We start from the raw sequence: 21,956 nt of genomic DNA on the forward strand, positions 1-21,956 counted from the left end.
CCACCCCTACCCGGTCGATTATTGCGTTAACGTGCGCGACGGCGGACGTCCGCGTCGCCGTGCCCTGTCGGATGTAATCGGCCGCCGCGCTCCACGGCAATCATGCGGCGTAGCGCGTTCGTTGACTCATCCTGTGTAATGTCATTTATCGTCTGCGACCGTGCCCCGGTCGGTGGTGCTATATGAGCGTTGCAGCGCCAGTGATCGGTCCGGCGTTATCACACCGACACGGTTGTTGTTGTTGTTGATATTATTGTTGTTGATGTTATTATCATCGTTTTTTTTTTTTTTTCACAGCGCCCCATAGGCCATAGTCGCACGCCATAAAATCGTATTATAATATTTTATTGCGTCACCGTTTTCCTCGCACTGACCGGGTAGTAGTCGCCAAAACGTGTTCGAAAAGTCCCGCGTAATTCGGCGCATTCCAAATTTTGCCGTCAAATGTCGTCGACGTTCGTGAATCGTCGTTCCGATGCGTATCAGTCCGACGACTGTTAGGCGTTTCTGTTCACGCAGTCCGTAACGTTTTATCGTTTCGATATTTTATTTCGGTTCCGTCGCGTGTTATTATCCATTATCATTGCTTCGGCATCGGCGGCGGACATCGTGTACGAAGACGAAGAGGCGTCTCCGATCGCCAGGTAAGACCCGTTATTATTAATGTTGTTATTATTATAAATTACAATCAATGTTGTACCTATAGGTACACTATGTATATATGCGTATTGCGTTGTGTATTAGTTTTAGTCGGAGCCTATTTTTGGTGGGTATTATTACCCGTAATGAATTATTAGGCGAGCACCACTACGAAGGCGTATAATTATTAGTCGCGCCGCTTATATGTGTATTATATTATAATTAATAGCGAATTTGAACTCGTGATATGTGTTTAACTGAAAATGTGAAGCCCCGCGCGCACACGTCTCTTGGTGCTGTCTAACAACTGCACAATACGAGAAATAGATTTTGGTTTTAGACTTTGTTTCACTAATGCGGCCATAATATTTGTCGCACGACGCTTTCGGCGCGTGGTTAAAAATACGAATAGGATTCGCCGAAATGTACCAACGTGTATCTGTATATGGCCCCTTTTTTGAGTTTTTGTTCGTCCCACCCCCGTGACTAACTCGATTTCGATATTTATATAGCTCAGCACGCGGTGCCCGATCGGTTAGTAAAAAAAAAAAAATAAAACGCCCGTGATTTATTGTGCGCGCGCTGACAACGATGAGGAATCTGATGACCGTGTGCTCGTGGCTCGTCGGACGACGATAAATTAGTATACAATTAAAATAATAATATACAATAATGTGACACGGACCGGTCAATAATCATCAATGATCAATAGTCGAATTTTTTCTCATAGTAGCGGCGAGGCAAGTGTATAAAATAATATTTGGTCTGTAAAAACATCCTGTACGAAGCACCACGAGCAGCACGTCGGGGAGGGGATAGCACGGGATTTTTGTCTCCGGCCTTTTTAAATGATACACCCAACTATTATTCAAGAAAACGAGTGTGATCGATCATCGATGCGTTTTTACGGATAGAGCAGCGCCGTTCTCGTAAACTCGTAATCGAAAACAAACGAAACGTCGCGAGCAACCGAACGTGAACGTTTTGAATGTCCAACAGCTATTTTCCTCCAGCGAGTGCGTCAACGAACGTATTTAAACCGTTTAGCCGCGGCCCCGATTTAACGATGTTTCCGAGTATTCGGCCGTGTGTGTACGTCATGGTGGTGATGGTAATAATAATACCACCGCGTCGTACACGTTATTCGGTTCCGCGGCTATTCCACCATTATCAACATCGTCAACGTGTTCACGACAAAGACCGGCGGGTTCTCTCCGCCGCACCGTCAGCGGGCCGGGACTGGCGGTGTGCGGGTACACGACCGTCGCCGCGTCGTCACCAGTCACGGCTACCGCGGTCGTCGCACACATGTGCCCCCGCAATCGGCGACGGCGCGGCGGTGTCGTCGCCGGGTTTCCAGACCCTTGTCGGCGGGCGAACCGTGTGTGGAACAGCCTGTTGGTTTCGTCGAAGTCGCGTCGGGGGGGGAGGGGGTGGGGGTAAGGGACGCGATGTGTCCGCGCCGCCCGGGACGAATTATTTTCATTATTATTGAAAACTCGAAACGTGTCGTCGGCGACGTCAAGGGGTCAGGTAGTCGTGGCGCGACGTTCTGGGTACATCTCGGGATACCGACCGAAACTGGTTTCGCGCAGCATTTGCTGCTCGCTCTCCGGACGGCCTTAGATCGTGTTCACGCGATATGGTCGGATAGTCGTCGCCGTCGTCGAAGATATAATAATAGCCGCGGCGACAACAACGGCCGCACGACGTCCGGAGACGGCGCGCCGTTTTCCCTTACAATATAGTATTATCGTCGGGAACGTGACGGCGATAACAGCGTGTGATCGAAAAAGGGCCGAGGAGATTTGTGAGGACGGGGTTTGACCGCTTTGGGGAGGGGGGCGAGGGCGTCCGAGGTCGTTAAAATAATAATAATAATAATAATAATATTATTGTCTATTAAACACCACTATATAATATTGTTATCGGACATGGTGTAGTTCATGATGATGTTACAAGTCAACGTTAACGACCACGACAGTCTTCCGCCCATAATATTATGCGCGGTCGTCCGTCAATGGCGTGCTTTGAGTGGTGGTCATCCCCATCGACTCTGCACCCTATTTGTTAATACGAGTATCCCCCCAATATTATTCCGGTTGTCGGCTACAATATTACGATGCTAAATGTAGTAAAATATACTCAATACTGACGTTTCACTTATCACTTTTCATCGTTTGCGCTCGTCGTAAATAGAATAATACTATCAGATTGTCTATAATTCTTGAAAAACAAATCAAATTATTATCAGTTATTCTCACAATTTGACGGATCATCGTTCACCGGGTCGGTTGCCGACGATGGCCCCGACATAATATAATATATCAGTATAAACGAACCGTTATCGCGCGTCACCAGAATGTGACTGTCACGGTTATTTTTAATGGACAATAAACAAGTCGTCGGACGTAGTAGTAGTAGTAGTAGTAGTAGTAGTAAAAGTAATAGTTGTAAGTAGTAATAGTAATATGGTGGCCCCGAAATTAGAATTCACTGTTCGCCAGCGAAGTGTAAGCCTCTTATTCTTCTTGGGGACAATGAGTTGAACTCGGTCCAAAAATTCAAAAATCCGGACAGACGCGTGCAACGTGCGACCAAAAGCGGATGCTGATCTCGTGAATTATTCACATCGATCATCACTCAGACACGCTTAGCGCGCCACGTATCTGTTACCCACCCCTCGCCCCGCCGTATAGGGGAACGAGATGACGCCGAGTGGACGGGGGGGGGGCACAGTCGTCGGTAATTATTTAATTGCTAGGACGCGTAATTGTTGGCGTCGCGTCATTTCGCCCAGAGCCCCCGAGCGACAGTAATTGTGTCAAATATGTATTATGCATTATATTGTTGTGCCGAAGACGTCATTGTTGCTATATTATGTATATACTTCGACATAAATAAATGACAGTTTCTCGCCTAGTTGTCATTACTTTGGCGTACATATAATAATAATGCCGATGGTTATCGAATTACAACAGTTTTTTTCCGCACTGTTAATAATATAATGAACAACAACCGTACGCAATGCGATGCCGCATCAATTACAGAATGATGCTTTAAAATTTTAAAGTAGTTGCTAAAGAATTTCGCGAACAAATTTAAACGGTAGTTATATTTCCATCGTGTCTATAAAAATGAAACTGTACGGGGTATGCCGTCCTATATGAACTGCAGTGAACACCTTTACCTATATTTTCCGGATTACACATTTTTTAAACTAAATTGTCTAAAACATTAAATGCGATTATTATAAATTACACTTAACGTTATAATTCGTTACACTCACTTCAATAAATTATTGCGATTTCTAAGCAGGGAAGGTACTTTCGTGAACTGTTTTTACTGCAAATCATAAATAATAATAATTTCGTTCAAGGTTGTAAACTTGTAACCTTTTCGGTAATTATTTGAAGAATATGTCACATCAACGCTTTCTAAAAACTTTTGTTATGAGATGGTAATTTTAATGTTCTTTCGAGTCAGGACGCAAATGTCTTAGAAGATTTAAAAACTATACTTATTCCAGTTTGAAATTTATTACGAAGATAAAATGCCTATTTTTATAATTCATTTTGTTCCCTAAATGTAATATAATGTTCAAAAATATTATCGAATAAAAACTGGCATCAACTTATACCATGTAGAAAAATAATTTTTCTTAAGTGTTATAACGATGTAACATAACCATAGATAAATACGACGCCATGTTAGTCACTTATGTATAGTTTATTTTACCAACTGAAGTGCTTTTTGATATTATTAATTGTTATTGATTTTATGTCTAAATCGAACTTATATTGACTATGGAGCACGCGTACTTTCCTACTGACAGAGTTCAGGAAATTTTAAATTACGTTGGTGCTCAGGGCTTAAGGGATGCCATTAAAATTTATTTTTTAATCTAAAGTACATTTTCGAAATATTATGTTTGAAAGTAAAATATTATATACATTAATTGTTTAATTAAATGTCTACAAAATATTATATGGTTTATAAAATTAAAATTGACTATAAATTTAATGCGCTTTATAATTAACATGAATCTTGAAGATTTTAACGCCATTGCCATTGTCTTATGCTTGTAAACAAAATTGTTTCGTGTATTTTAAAATAAATTATTTATATAAGTATATAAAAATAAAAGAAACATTAGTTTAATTTTACACGACAGGCTTCCATGTGCATTATAAATTATTTGTTTATTTTCAAGTGTCCGGAAACATTTGGTGGTCGTCCATGTACATATAATGTATGAAACTAAGGGTACATCGCAACATTTTAATTATTTTTAAGTGGATTGATAATATATTTTCTACAGTCCCCGAAATTTAAAAATAATACATTACTGTGGGATAGCTTTTAAATATTTCTTCACGTTTTAAGAAAATTATAATCCAAAATTTATCAAAATACCATAGCGAGATCTACATATTTTTATAAGTATTTACAAATATTATTTACCTCGTAATTTACGTATAGTCTGAAATAGATCATTAAAAAAAAAAAATAATATATATTTTGTTTGTGTTGTATAGCTGATATATATTTAAGTCGCACAGCAAGTTGATTCTATATTTGTTTTATAATTTAAAATTCAGGAAATAGTTATATACCTTATCTATATACATTATGTTATATGATGAAAAATATATATATATATTATTTACCGACATTTGTTTTTCCTTATTGATTATTTGATTAAATAAAATAAATACATTTTACATTATATCAAATTACAGTAACTATGTGTTTCCTCTGTTTTTATTGAGTGCACTTTGTCTGGGGAAATTCATAGTACATAAATGAAATATCAAGTCTACGTATATGGTAGCATACTAAAAAAAAAAACATTCATACCATTATCATTTATTTAATTGTCATTTTGATTAAGATTTGAGAGCACAGTAATAGTCTTAATGTTAATTATTTTGTTTGATATTTGTATGCTTCGTACGTATATTTGTATTGCGTTTGTATTTATTTATACACGTTTTAGTTGCATTTGTTAATAACAAATGTCGAAAGTCAGACAAGTTAATTTATTTACTAATCATGTAATTTATCATCCCAATTTATTATTATCTACTAATTCCAAGAAGTAATATCGTCGCTTTATTGATTATTAAAAATTATTTTTCCATCTATTTTGCATTTACTACATTCGTAATCCATCAATTATTTAAATAAATGTGACTAAATAATAATTAATATCGCCTTCATATGCGCACTGCCTAGCTGTGTCCCCCATTAACTGTATATGGCCAATTTATTTATGTTTTGTAACTTCAGAATATTGTTTTTGACCCTTCGTATACTGTATAGGAATTTCTAAAAATATACTGCACATTTTTTCTTTTATCCCAAGTTGGGATCTACTGTTATTTATACGGTGTATTATACTACTCGTATATATTCCTCTGCAGCGGGTTCTATCCGTCATAACTACGTGTTGGTTTTAAATTTTCGAAAAATAAGCATTACGTTATGATTTTTAATGTAATTGTATTCGCGTGGGAAGGGGAAAAAATATAGTCACTTGTTCGGAGGCACAATGGGCTCGGTTTCGGGATTCTGTGGCGCCAGACGAACACAGCATTAACGTTTCGAAGAGGTGTTTAAAAAATACATAAACTCACATAAATATGTATAACTTGCCCTCTTCTAAACCATAGTCTACGTCGTTCGCTCGAATATTTGTAAACAATTTCACCCTAATTTTTATATTGTTCGTAAGCATAATATAATGTTATTCAACCGAATAGCAATTACTATTTATTTAAAACGCTACGTTATTTACTTGGCTATTGAGCGTTTGATAACTCGTAAAACTTAATGTATTAACGATGTTTGAATTCCTCTGAAGCATTGTATTATTTGAACGATCAGTGTGGATATGGGAGAATAATGCGTTTATACGTAGATATGTAATACGTATATTAATGTACTGGTTGACGTTTACTACAGGATAATATTATTATGTACTCGGCGACGATGACGTATTAAAACGATGATCAATGATTTTATAAAGTTTATTTATTCGGCCTCACTATAAAGTACTTGTAAGATTTTAGTTTCTAAAATTGTAGGTATACATTTATTTTTTTATCAACCATATTTCTCTTGGACGATTGTAGTTTAAAATACAAAAGGGAATATGAAAAGAACAATTATTTTTTTTATGTATGTTTTTTAGGGTTTTTAGTTTACTTCATGGCTGGTTTTGACAATGGTTATTGAAATTTAGAAGAGTAACCCCGATGTCTTGGGAAAGAAAGATATATAGTGGGTTGTAGCTAGCAGGAAACGTGGGACGTACCGGAAACGTTGTATCTTGTATATTCACGGCTGCTCCTATGTTATGTTCAGTGTTGCCAAAACATTTAAAAATAGAGCTTTATATTTGCGAAATGATTACGTATGCTGACAAATATAATTCGATTAAATAAATGAATAATTAATTAATTTAATTATACCTACTTAAAACATAATAATGTTATAAATGTTATAAATATGAGTAATGAGTAATGGAAATGCAACAAAAAAGTTGAAAACAATTATTTGATGAGTACACTTTGTCTTGTGTTGTGTTCCAATATATTGAAATGCTGACCAAAACTAAAATAATTGTAGTTAGAAATGGGATACTGGAAACAGTTTACACTTTTTCAAGTTATTAAAAATTACGATTAGTTTGTGATTTTCGTTTGTAAACATTCCTGGAACGGTAAAGTGAGTAAAGAATTGCTAATTGCTAAGTCAAGACATCTGAGAGATTAAATATTATCAATTTTGTACTTTATCGAAAAATATTAAGAACAATATGCGCAGTCAAAATAATATTATTGCGTTTTACTTACATAGGAATTTGTTATTATTCTTTTACTAAGATACGTTACCTAAGTATTTATCATCCGATAATATAATGTTAGCCACGTGCGTGACTTTACATGCGATACTTTTTGAATCTTCGAAATGTTTATTTATCAACAGTAAAACGTTTATTTCTGAAGATATAATTTATTCTATTATATATCAGTTATAATTTATAACTAAAAGAAATTGTTATTATGTGGTGTACTATACAATCATAAACAGCTACAAATAGTATTTATATAATTTAGTCATCACGTAAATGGTACTTATATTTTTTAATATTTTGTCATGTTTTAAAAACATATAAATCATATAATAATACAATATTATACATAAATATTTTTATTTTTTACTGTTACAGTTATGCAACATACAAATTGATATCCACTTAACTAATCACCTTTATATTTTAAGTTTAATTAATATTAGATATATTATTATTGATATATTATACAAGTAAATCATTATGTTTTAGTTGTTTATAAGACATTGTTTTTGTGGTATTTTATTTTACATAATAATTTTATGTATTGTGACATATGTACGTATTCATAACTGAATAAAATATAGGTATTTTAGATTCTGTTTTAAATTTCATTTTACAACTGATACCATCGTCACTTGTCAATATGTTGAAATAAGAAAACTATTGTACACATGTAAACCGTATTATAATGATCGATTATACAAAATTGGATTAACTTTAGATATTAAATCATTAAATATATCATTTAAAATATAATACGAGTATATCAATTATCAATATTATATTATGTTCGTTTTCTTACCTTCTTATCAGCCATGAATTGTTTTCTTTTGTTGTCGATTCTTTTATTTGTAACACTTCCTTGTTAATTTGTTTGTCAGTTAAATACGGATTAGTTGTCTTTAAATTTGCATAGATTATCTTAAATTCTGCATTATACAATTTCTTTGTTTACTTTACACAACTTAAAATAACAACTTTAATATACACTTTAGACCGTCACGGTAGGTACTGAATCATAACATTCGTGTTCACAGAGCAATCGTCAATTGATACTAATCATATTGCAGTTTATCGTTGGGTATTTTCAATTTCAGCGATAAAGACATTGCTTAATCTGTTTTAGGCATTACATTATATATTTTATTGAGGACGTCGCCATTTCGGTAATATATATACAAAATAAAAATATATAATAATATCTATGTATTGAATCGCGTATAATATATTAGATATAGGATATATAATTGATTATAGATGTATAATATATTAGATACATATAATATACATATTCTGTTAAAATCTTTAGTCAAAAGCATGTTGTATGAATATTTATTTTTTTTAAGAAAAACAACATGAGTAATAATACTTTTTGAAAATATATTTAATGTTTATATAAGTTATACATTTTGATAAATTATTGTTCAATGATAATTTCTTAAAAATATCTAGTTTGTGACTTTATCTATTTTTTGAAATGCATTATTAAAATGTAGTAATACTCATTTATGCTTATATATTATAACAAGTAAACTACTTTGTTTAACCTACCTATTTAGCTCTTAATGCTAAGTTGACATTTAAGAGATTAAAATAAAAATCCTTCACAATAAGGCCGAGTAGACATTTGTTTGGGTTCGATCTTTATTTTCTACAGGTTTTTCATAAAATCAATTTTGAATATTAATAAAATAACTAAAGTATTTTATTTGGATTCTAATTAATTGTTCGGTATTCATTAGTATTTTCATTAATTAACATTTATTAGCATTAAAAAAATAAAATCGATGTTATTAATAATCCTTTTGAAAGGGTATATTTAATGTTATTTTAACTTTATAAAATAATATATTTGTTTGTTTTAAGTTTTAACTCTAACCGCACACGATTTACATGATATATTGTGTATCATTTAATTTGGCTATTATAATAATAAATTTCTTTAAGGTACATAATTTGAAACATGATATGATTGCAAAAATATTTTTATTGCAGTATATTATAGATGGTACCATGAAGTATTATATTTAATGATCTCCATTTTGACATTTTTAAAATTATCTAAAAGTTTATATTGTTATATTTTTTGGTATTTTATACTTAAATTTAAAAGCAAAAAGTATACTTATATAAAATATTTTAAAGTGTAATAGGTTTAGATAGTATTAATAGACCATTAAAATATATGAACATTAATGTTTATAAGACGTCAAACGACTCCAAATGTAAAACGTTTATATAATGAGTTTAGCAAATCCCAAGAAATTGTTTAGGAGCTATTGTTTAAGAACGATTCTATGAAACTAAACTAAAAAAAAAAATAATGATCGTTATTTAAATAAACATGTTTTTTGGCTATATACATTATATTATACAATCTAAACGAATCAATTTTTTACTACCTATAACATATTATTTTGTATTTTTTATCATTACTATACGGATTTCATAATATTATTATATAATTTTACATCAACGTTTTTAAAAAAATTTTACCTATGGACTAAATCTATATTGATCCAAGAATCATTTATGAACCATATTTTTTTTTAAAGTTTTATGTCGCAGGCGTGTATAAGGCTTTACGTTTTTAATTTGAACAAATTCGTGTTGATGAATTTTCGCATAGTCGCACGCGGCACATTATAGTAGTTGAGGCTAATGTAAAAATAATTGTGACAGTAACCTATCTACCAATATAATATACAAAACTAGCCAATTAAAGAAAAATTAATCATCAGACCCTTTTATGACCGCAATTAACATTTGTGTTTTGTATTCATTAGCTAAAATACATGATATGCATTATAATGTCGAGAACATTTTTTTTTGGCGAAGAATGGAGTATAGTAGTACATTATCATATGGAATAAAATAATGAATTGTAATACTTTTTCAACGTTAAATCAAATCGAATTGATAAAAACAAAATAGCATTGTACCTACAATTGGTTATCTAAAATAATACTAACAAAATATTAATAATAATAATATAATAATAATAATAATAATAATAATAATAATAATAGTAATAATAATAATAGCGATTTTAGCATATCCCCCAACCGTTTTCCTATCATAAAGTCCCACTCGAGACACGTTTATATTATATTATTATACAACAATTTGCGTGTGAGTTTTTACGGTTCGAGCTACGACGCGGCTCAGCGGACCGTTCAGTACAAAGCTAACGTTCGCGCGGACACGATATGTCGTCCATGTAGTGTGTGCGTTATCACATTTTGCCCGGTCGTGTCTAACGGTGCGTGTAGTTTGTGTGGTTTGCAAAATTATTATTCTTACAGTTTTTCTGTTCGCAATACAGTTTAGGTTAGTGTACTTTTTTGAATTGTTATTTATTAAGATTTGTTATTAACTCAATATGTAAAACATCAGACTACATTATTTAATAAATTACTAAAATTCTAAATTTGTAACTACTTTTGCAGAAAGATTCGAAGACTATTTTTTTCGTAAACCAAGTTATCTATTATTGGTTTACTTCGTATTGTTAGCCGATGACTGCTGAAATTAATTTTTCTGCTTTTTTTTATTTGTGGAACGATTTACGATAACAATTTAAACATGATATTTTGCTAATCTATTTATTTTAAAATTATTTACTTATGCTCATGTTTATTTTTAAGTACATTTTTAAACAAACCAAATCCGGATGGTTGAAATCTGAATCATATTATTATGTATTATTTATTTATTTTAGATATAAAAATATTAATTTCATCGAGCTAATTTGAAAAGTTTTGTAATTAATAAACATCCTATAATTTATTATGATAAATTTAGAAAAAAATATATATTTTCTAATTTGTATTAATAATTAAGTATTTAAATTTCGACTTAACTTTTGGTCACTGGTGTATGACAAAGTTTAGTTGTTTACTGAAAGATTGTGATTTAATTTTATATTTGGTATCTAATAAATAGAAAATTAAATCACGATCTATATTTTTTCGTATAAACAATTCATTAAGTTTCAATCATTTATAATATGTTATTTAGACACCCAGTGACCAGTTCTTCCGCCGATTTAATCAATAAAAAACAAAATAATATTTAAGGTAGGTATACCTGTGTGTAAACGATGTATAAATACAGTTTAAATTATATAACATTCAATTGTAATGTTTATATCATTCTATTTGTAATATTGGTATGTTATTTGTTGTGTAATATACCAACATCCTAGTGTTAGCTATACCGTGCTATACACTTGTAATTTTAAATAAATTATAAACAAATTATATTAATACATTACACCGTATTTGCAAATTAATCTGATTAAAGTAGATTCATGTTGCGTAACATAGGCCATTTAGGGTAAAATGACTAAAATGTCACTTATACTTTAGTTATATTTAAGTCTTTTCGGATTAAATTACGAGGCTTAAGATATTATATTTAAATGTTATTGTTCATTTAAGTGTGTCAAAACATTCCATTTGATAATTACATTAATACCGTACGAATCCTAACTTTAATACTTAAGGATTGATTTCTATAATGATAAAAAAATTACCTAATAGGTAAGATATAAAATTTATTTCTATAAAAGCATTAAATTAATATTTCAAAATAATTTTCAATTAAATTAACAATTTAAAAGCTATCATCATCATATTGTTTAATATTTTATTCCGGAAATAATATTAGTATTATTATGGCTCATTAGTTATTACATAAAACAAAATAAAATAATTATTATGGTTTTTGTTATTATAACAAAATAATAATCATGTTCCGAGATTGAAGAATCACAGAAAATTTTGTTTTTGTTTTTTTTTTTTACCTTTTTTAAACATTTGTATAATGTGACGTAATAATTTATTTATTTAGCTAGACTAATAAATAAAGACGTTTATGATGGTATTAAGATATTTATACTTTGACAAAATTAAATAAATAAGTACCTAGTAAGTGATGTTATCTTACAAAGATTTAACTATTTATTTTGAAATAATTTGGATTATCTACTATTTCGTCATCAGTGTACCTATACCTACGAAGATATGATATAATAGTATAGTTTATATTGAAGAATTGATTAGGGAGTCTAACATATTTTATATAGTAACATAATCGTTTTAAATAATACTCAGTCATAAACGCATAAATTACTATTTCTGTACGTCCTATTTCTCCTTATAAAATAAATGATAAATAATGTTAGGTTCGTTGTACTATATTTATTAATCATTATTTATATAATACCTTCTTAGCGTTTTTGTCCGTAAATATATAATATAATATACGTATCAGTGTAGTTAAAAAACTTTAAGTAACAAACGTTATTGTTGGATTTTTTTCCTTGAAATGTAGAAAGATTGATTTTAAACAATATTAAGTAATTAATAATACAACAAATAACATTTAATTGCTTATGTCTGGTATTTAAATTGGCTATTACTTTAAACTTGATAAAAAAATTACGGAAAAGATATTTTGCTAGAACATTAAAGTACTAAAAATATAAACACAATAAAATAATATGTATTTTAACTATATTAATATTCTATACAAAAATATTTTGTCATGAATATACCTACCACACATATTTAATATTTATAGAGAAATTATACTTTTATAACATCACGATGTATTTTTAATTATTATTAATGAATAAGTTATTGTAAGTAGTTAATCATATTTTTTGGTTTATTCTTTATCCCCTCTTTGTATTGTGTATTTGTGTATAATAAATACGGAAACAATGCCGTCAATTTATAAGAAGTTTTTGTACTTCAATTGTGTTTGCTTATATGTAAACAAACATGTATTTTTATGTATTCATTCATGTATAGACTGATATTTAATTAAGGTCAATGGAACTTTCGCACTGCATTCGTTGAGAATTTGAAATAATGCCACATGATTAGTTTTCACAGCTTTAAAAAAAAAAAAGGATTTTGTCGCTAAACTTGTTCATGTAGTTAGAGAAGGGAGACATTGGTTAAAAACATTTTCATAAACCGTCCAAAACGTGACTCACGAGCTTTGGCCTTCCATGACTTGTTTTGTATACAGATCAACATTGGCAATATCAGACGATATACCCCAAGGAAAAAAATTAAAAATATATATATATATATTTAAACAATGAGTTCAAAACTTTTTTATTTTCATCATCTACATAAGTCTACATAATTTATTCAAACATGTATTTAAGAGCGTGGGAAACAATCATGAATAAAATGAAAAATTATCATAGTACCTATATATAGATACAATTGTTAATCAACGATGATAATCCTGGTCCTGAAAAATAAATCAACTTAGACATTTAATATTATATATTTTGATCTGTATAAAAAAAATAACCTATTTAAACTAATTATCTTTTAATATTTTTTTTTATACTTTTTCATATTATTTACAAAATAAAAATGTAATACATTACTAAGTGATTATAGCTAAATCAAAATATTTACAATAGTGAACATTGTTTAAATTTATACTCATGTATCATATTTAATTGAATAACAACTGTTTTAGTTGACATATATTATACTTCATATTTTAACTCTAAAATATATGTTTTATATAATATGTCTGTCGACACCTTTTTACTTTACAATCACAGTTAATAAGTGTTAAACTTATCGTTTCGCAAATATAACCGTTAGCTAAATATAATAATTAGTTTGATATTTTATAATAATAATTAGTCCATCAATAAAAAGTAACTATATAATATCATCAAGTAAACCAGTTTCTTTAATAATTTGATACCTTAACAACACAGTACACGCCGTGTTTTATTTTACTAATTTATTCTATCATGTTCTACATATTTTTCTTAACTAGGTAGGTTATGTATTTTGATCAATTATTTTAATATTTATTAAAAATTAATGACGAAATCTATATGTTTTTATAATAATATCTATCCGCGTCGCGTATAGATATACACATTTTTTATAACGAATAATTACTCATGCGTTGGAAGCTACCTTTTTTTCAAACTCTACACGACAAATGCAGGGAGATCCCGAGTAACGATTGGCAGTCGATTGTTGGTAATGTTGGAATTATCGAAAGAATTTTAAGAATGTAATCTCGTGCGGCTTGTCGAATGAATCGATTCTTTTAAAAATTATACAAAGCTGTTTTTCCATCACCAACCACTTAACAGATAATCGGTTAAAATGTCTTGATGCTCTTTTGTTTCAAATTAGACTTCTCCATATATAGTGCAATGGGTTTTCAAGGTGAGCAGTCTGATTTAAAAATGCACTCGGGAAATCCTACAACTCGCACTCGCATGTTGTTGACCCCTGTGCATATTCGTTTGGACACCACTGTGTGTGCACCATATGTTGTTCAGAATCCGTTCCCCCGCCCTTCGCGTCCTGTCACCCAAACCGTTCGTAGTAGGCCACTCGCACGTCTCGAATCTACAGCGCCTGTTTGAATTATCGGGCACCGATGGCAGACATCACGCACATGAGCCTTCGTAATAAACTAATATACATGAAACTTTTTTAAATAAATGCTTTCTCCCTTTTTTTTACACTGCTGGAATATAATTTTAAACATTTAAATTTAATCATGTCAACCTCGTCGTTTGCCATCGCCCTAAACGCACAGTCGTCCGTATGGTGGAAACATAGCTCCACCATTTGTATACTAAAAGCAAAAGCTATTGGTTCGGATTAAAATACTACTTCTTTTGTGATGTTGATCGCTGCGTATTATGTAAGAAGACTTTTGACCGGACTCGTGACACCAGCTGCAGATCAGTGGTTCACATCGTATAAACTTATCGGCTATCGCTTACTGGGAGGTCGCCGAGGCGTGTATAATTGCGGGTCGACCGAGAAGAACGGACTCCCCATGGTTTTGGGTCCACTGGTCACGGTAGTACGCCTCTAAAAACTGGCCACACTTTCTATGAGAACAAAACCGTAGGTGTCGCACGCCAACTAAATCTGATTTAACAATATAACATGTGATCAACCCGTTCGATCTAGATGTCTTATCAATGCACATCCAATATATTATTATGTACGAATTTTTACAACGCTCTTATTTATAGAATGTACATCGTCAAAAATACAGTTAATAAAAATGTACTTCAGTACTTTTTACGTTGTGTAGCTTTCATTTATAATTATTATAAGTTTAAATAAATGTCCAAAACCACAATAGAATTATCTTTAGTGTTTAATAAATTGTCATCTGCTTGTTTTTGGACATGTATGATAATGTGTTGATTAATTTTTAAACTTTATTTCAACTTCCTTTTCAATGTCCATAACCTAGTTGTGTGTTATTTTCAGATTATTCTTATCTATAAAATACGAGGCTGTGCATGATGTTTATTACAAGTTAATAACTGAATACTTGTGAATTTTTTATTATTATTTCCTTTGTAAAAATATACTGTAGGTAGGTATATTTGGTTTTAAAATACATATTTATATTTTTTTTTTATTGTACGCACTTACTAGCAAGTAGTAATAATATATCATTCTGTATGACAGACAAGAGTTTAATAGACAATAATGGCAAAACGCTGGAGCATGATCATATTCATTAAAATTAATGTGCAATTGTCATGAAACCGGCAAAAGACAGAAGGACACTCTACAGCGGTCACGTACATCCTACATCCTCTCTATTTCATTTTTTTTTTCAATTTTCACTCCGGATATTATAGTCAATTTTAATAAACCACTCTATGTCTGTATGTGTATGCATTATATGAGTATACTTGTCGTTTAGGGACTGTAAAGATTATCAATAGCATAATTATGGGTCACGAAACCACACCGCACGTATTACCTTTGTGGGCGTTTTTACACTAGTACATTTTAGTCGAATAAAAAACTCCCACTTTTATGTCGATTAAAGTTTATGTTTAAATGAAAATAAAATAAAATATTTACCATCTGTTCAAAATTAAATATTTGAATGCATAATGTGGCAAAGTGGGAAGTGAAATCCATAGATTGTTATGATAATTTTTTTTTATTTTAGTGGCAATAAGTACAATTATAAATCGATCATCAAATAGTTTTTGAAATAAAATAATTTTAAAGTGCATATTATATAAGTAAATAGTAAAATGTAAATTAATCTGTATATTTAACTAAAACAAATCAAATTACCCACATGTATAAAATATTACAGTAATGTTGTATAAATTATGTCAATAACACTTATTATACGTATATTAGGTTTGTCGAATGTCATAGTATTGTCAACTGAGAATTACTAATAGAGCAAATAGAAACTTTTAACTTTATTCTACCAATAATGGTTGAAGAATTTATCTTGTTTACCGTTTCAACATTCAAGATTAAATATTAAATATTTTACGTATATTACTCATCATTTATAAGTGGTAAACTTAAACGACAACCTCTTTTTATACTTGAAATATTCAACTGTTTTTATTAATTCAGCACTAAGCTGTTCATTTTCTAATAAAATCATATAGACAATTTATTTCGATTTTACCTATTACCTACTTACCTATTTATTTAAATTTAAAATATAAGTGCTTGAAAATAACGTAACTTTGGTGTTTGATAGTTAAATTAATAAAAGTTATTAGGTTCGTATAAAACTGTATTCGCGTTTTATTATTTCATATAAAAATGAAGTACTAACGTTCAACGTGTATATCAGTTCTATTGTTCTTTGATACGTTGGGTACATAATGTTTTATGAAGATAAGATATTTACGGTATTTATGTATTTTTTATTAATGTACCATTAAAAAAATATATTATATAGTATAAAATAATACTTAGTACATTTTATTTTTAGAAATTGTGTAGGTTTACCATTTTTAAATATTTACATAATTTCTTAATTATATTTAAAATTTAGTATTGTAGTATAGTTACAGGTATTTATATTTTATTTTGTAAAGTACCAAGGTAGGATCTCCTCTTGTTTATTTATCATTGTGGAAAATAATTATTCTCTTGTTACCTTCGCTTATGTATTTTTCCTCTTCCGTAATGTTATCGTCTTATCGACAATTGCGCTGTCATCACTTTTAGTACTATTTTCCGTGGCGTAATATTTTTTCAGCAGTACATATTTTATCGATTCTACGGTCCACCATCACCGTAGTACATAATTATTTTTATTTTGACATTTGTTAATCATATTGGATTAACTCATTATACTTACACAATAATAAAAAATTCAGATAATATTATAATACCTATAGTTTTTTGTAATAATTATTTTTTAAAGGTTTATTTAGAGATTTTCAAGACTGTATAGTATTGTATTTATTATATATAGGTATATATATGCTTTATATACTTCAAAGTTCAGACGTATTCAATAATATCACTCTAGCTGTTACATTTTCTGTTGTTTTTTTTTTTGTAGGATGTGTTAAAACATTTATTGCGAACATGTATGCATAATTAAAAGTATAATCGTGTTATATGATTGGTGTTGCTCATATGAAGAAATGGTGGAAGGGGGATGCGTTGTAATGAAATTCTAGGAAAAAATTGTTTAACCTATGACTCGCTCATATATATATCAAATATGCATATTTTCTCAAGGTCATTACGTGAGCCGCCGAATAAATTTAATTCGAATTTCATAGATAGTATAATTTTTGACTTTCGCTCGTTGTTTAGGCGTCGGTGTAATAAACACCGTGCGTTCGATGTAAGTCATAAATTGCGCCATTAATGATAAGAGACGTGTAATCCATAATAAATTTAATTTCTAACAATTAATAAATAATAATTATTGTACTGTCTCGACTGCAAACGATACGTTAGCGTTGACGCGTGAAGAAAAACCTATAAGAATATATTAATATTATATACAGACTTGCGACATGCATATTGTAGTTAATAAGTAGTAGCACGCGCACTGCAAGTGTACAATACCGTTTTTTGAGTCGACTGTACGTTTTAATTTTAATAATATGCAAGTTGTTTATTTTTTCTAGATAACATACACGTGTACCGGTTGAAAAGTTAATTTGTTCAAAATAATATGCTCTGTATACAATGTATATATTGTATACACTATGTATATATATATATACACCGTGCTTTAGAATGGGCGTTACAGCCCATAAATATTCTAAGATATTATGCATATTATCACCTACATAGATGTTTTCGCAAACAATGTTTTGTAACGACGAATACATCTACCGTATTTAATCGCGCGTACAAAATAATTTAAATGTACCTTGGTAAACACTTATGTTTAACATAAATTCACTGCATCGTTCGTTTTCAAAAGCAAACCGTTTGGGTTCTATATTATTCATTATTTGGTTGGTATTCCTTTTTTAGGACTGTATGCACACACATTTTTTTACGTTGGTTATAAGTATAACTTATATCACATTATACGTAACAATGGTCCGTTTTTTGTTGTTGATTTGGACACGAGTGGCGCTGTAGGTTTTATAATTTGAACATTGAACCGCGCGCGTTCGCTGGAAGCAATTGTTGTTTTAATCGTTACGCCGTAGACTATTTAATGTGATAATGCGTGATAAAAAAAAAGATATTCTTGATATATCTGTTCCTGGCAAACAATAATAATAATTATTTTTTCACGGTGATTTAAAATAAAAAGTAATAATAAAGAATAATCGTTTGAACAATTGGACACCAACCCTTCATTGTGCACGCGTGTTGATTTTTTTCCACAATGATAATGTTATTAATTATATGGTATACATAGAAGTTCGTGGCTATAGTATAAACACTGTACAATACATAACGGATTTATAACCGGTCTCGACGATTATAACAAATTGTGTTATTTTCGCGTGTGTACACATTAAAATATTTTAGACGATAAATTATTCGAAATTAAAATGTGTGTAGATGTACCGTTTCTATATTGGTACTTAAGATGTGTTTGAAAACAATGTAACAAATACTTTTGAACAATTTGGGATTTGGTAATTTTCTATATGTAATGATTTTGAGTAGGGTTTTAACTGTGTATAATACAGTTTTTATTTGAACATGTATGACATGTACAATATTAATATCATTAATACCATTAATTATTTAAAAATATTTTTCATATAATGCTGCCTAATTAGTTTATATAACTCCTTTATAATATTTTGTACTTATCAGTTATCTGTTTGGTAAGATTGCGGTTTTAGCAAAAACCTGCTGTTATAATACATAACTATTAATAAAAAGCAATATCGATTTCTTAATAAAAAAAATCAGGTCGAAGTCCAAATTCGACATATGATAGCATGTATACGGCAGGTTTTATATTTTATAACGTATTATAACGTTTTCTTTGTCTTATGCAAATAATTCAGATCTGCATTCCATAAAAAAATTTAATTATTATTTACTTTTTATTTTAACAATATTAAAGTTTATATGAGTTTCTTTGAACAAGAACAGAATAAAACACTTTAGTTAAAAACAGCTGTAATAAATTATAATCTTTCAAATATGATATTCGTATTCAATTTTGAGCGAAAAGAAGAAGCTATTTTGGTTTTACTTTGATGTGAGTTTTATTTTTGAAGACTCTTGAATTTTTGTCCAATAAAAAAATCTCAAAAGTTTATTGTATCATATCATAGTACTGTACTGTTTTAATACAACAGATACAGATGGTAGGTACTTTAGAAACTTATATACTTTTTCCAAATACTTTGTAACTCATGTGACAGATGTGAATACAATCCATATATACAATCTATTTTCTAATTTGACATATTAAAAATAATTCAAAATTGAAACGATAATTTGGGTGTTTAATTATGACATGAATTATTGATTTCAAATAGTTAACGCATTCGTGCATATTAATATTTAAATATCATTGAATTAGTTATTCTGAATGTTTTAACTCGTTAGTTATTTATTCATATTATTACATATTCATTTTTAAAAAACGAAATGTGAAGAAATGTTTTATAAATTGCAATGATTTATTATTGTTTTTAAAATTAGAAAAAAAATTTATCGACCATCTTGTCAATGTGGGTGAAGCGAATGCCCTGCAATGCCCAGTTTGTATTTTTCGGCATTTTAAATTACCTTAAATTTTTAAATGCAAAGATGGACACAAATTAAACAAGATTTAACTTTAGATATTATAACACTAAACGTCAATGGAAATTAAAGGTAATGTAGGTACATCGTACATATGCTAATTATTGACACCTTAATTTGGTATATTATATAATATTATAATCCTCCATTTGATTAGTGTTGTCACTTTGCATGCCAGTTTAGTATTCGAAATACTAATAATGTGCCTCTGTTCAGTGTGCAAATCTTATTAAATCGTTAATTATTGTTTATTTTGTTCCTGTAACGGAAGCTATTAAATCCTATGTATGAGGTTCCATTTAGGGCTAAATTATAATTTACTAAAGCATTTTAGCGCATTTATACATTATCGTATGGCTGTCACAGATGGGTAATAAAACTTTTAGACTGTAAACTTAAAATATTATAATATTATTATAAATACGAAAAAGGATGTATAATTATAAAACAGAGTGCAGATACCAATAAGGTCTATAAAAAATATTTTTAGGATCACTAACTAAAGTATTGTTATATTTTTGGCCATGTAAATAATAATATATATGTATAAATAAAAGCAAATAATTATTGTATTAATGATATAATATATATTATATTACAACAGTAAATTCTAATAAAATATTAAATATATACGCGTAGCATATTGAAGTTAAACGAATAGCGCCGGTAGATATAGAAGGGATATACATGATATATGATACATCCTGTGTACAGAGAGTGCCAGTGGTCCTTATCTCTGTAGTTGAGTACATTATACAAAGGAGGGGTCCCTCGGCTGTGCTAAGAGTATGTCTATACTCTATTGTAATGTCTGCGAGTCTTCAAGAAACTTCATGTCAGTTTGTACTCTGTGTATCATATGGGTTTTGATTTTCCAAAACACTTCCCATCATCAGTTCCATCATATTTAATTGTATTTTCGACAGAAATTAATCATTATAAAACTATTCAAGCGCCATGAAACACATTGATATCCTAATATATATTTTCTCTGTTTTTATATCGGCATTTATATCATAAAGTATTTTATATTATTCATTTATTTATATTAATATTTACTGTTAAAAATAAATACTAATATATCAATATTATATTTACTTTATATTAGATTTACTTGTATTTCATGGTGTCATTTGTATTATTTCTTTACAGATGAAATAATAACATTTTTATTTTCTCATTTCAATAATTAATACAAAATATATATAGTAAACGTAACGTATACCTGCGATGTAAACAGTTTATTTTTCTTTAAACCAGGTACCGTAATCCCGAGCATGTGTAATCCAAATATTTCTAAGCAAATGTATATTGTCTGTTTCAAATGCTTAAATAGGTGGTGTTGATATTGTGTTATATTTTCATAATTTCTGACAGAATTGTTGATCATCATAAGCCAC

The 21,956-nt window shown here is 29.8% G+C and overlaps 1 protein-coding gene across 5 annotated transcripts in view; it reads left to right on the top strand.

Moving 5' to 3' along the window:
- The first annotated feature begins 283 nt into the window (after positions 1-283).
- The window catches only part of LOC113548213 (amyloid beta A4 precursor protein-binding family B member 1-interacting protein-like), a 40,379-nt gene continuing 18,706 nt past the window's right edge, over positions 284-21,956 (top strand). The window contains exons 1-2 of one of the 5 annotated variants that reach the window (XM_026948975.1): positions 10,689-10,831; positions 11,522-11,580. The gene's annotated coding sequence lies outside the window, so the exon portion shown is untranslated. Of the gene's footprint in view, positions 645-10,681; positions 10,832-11,521; positions 11,581-17,060; positions 17,211-21,956 lie in introns of those variants that run through there. The other 4 variants (XM_026948974.1, XM_026948973.1, XM_026948977.1 and 1 more) reach the window with 4 other exon arrangements.

Source organism: Rhopalosiphum maidis, chromosome 1, assembly GCF_003676215.2.
Source record: "Rhopalosiphum maidis isolate BTI-1 chromosome 1, ASM367621v3, whole genome shotgun sequence".
Classification (NCBI taxonomy): domain Eukaryota; kingdom Metazoa; phylum Arthropoda; class Insecta; order Hemiptera; family Aphididae; genus Rhopalosiphum; species Rhopalosiphum maidis.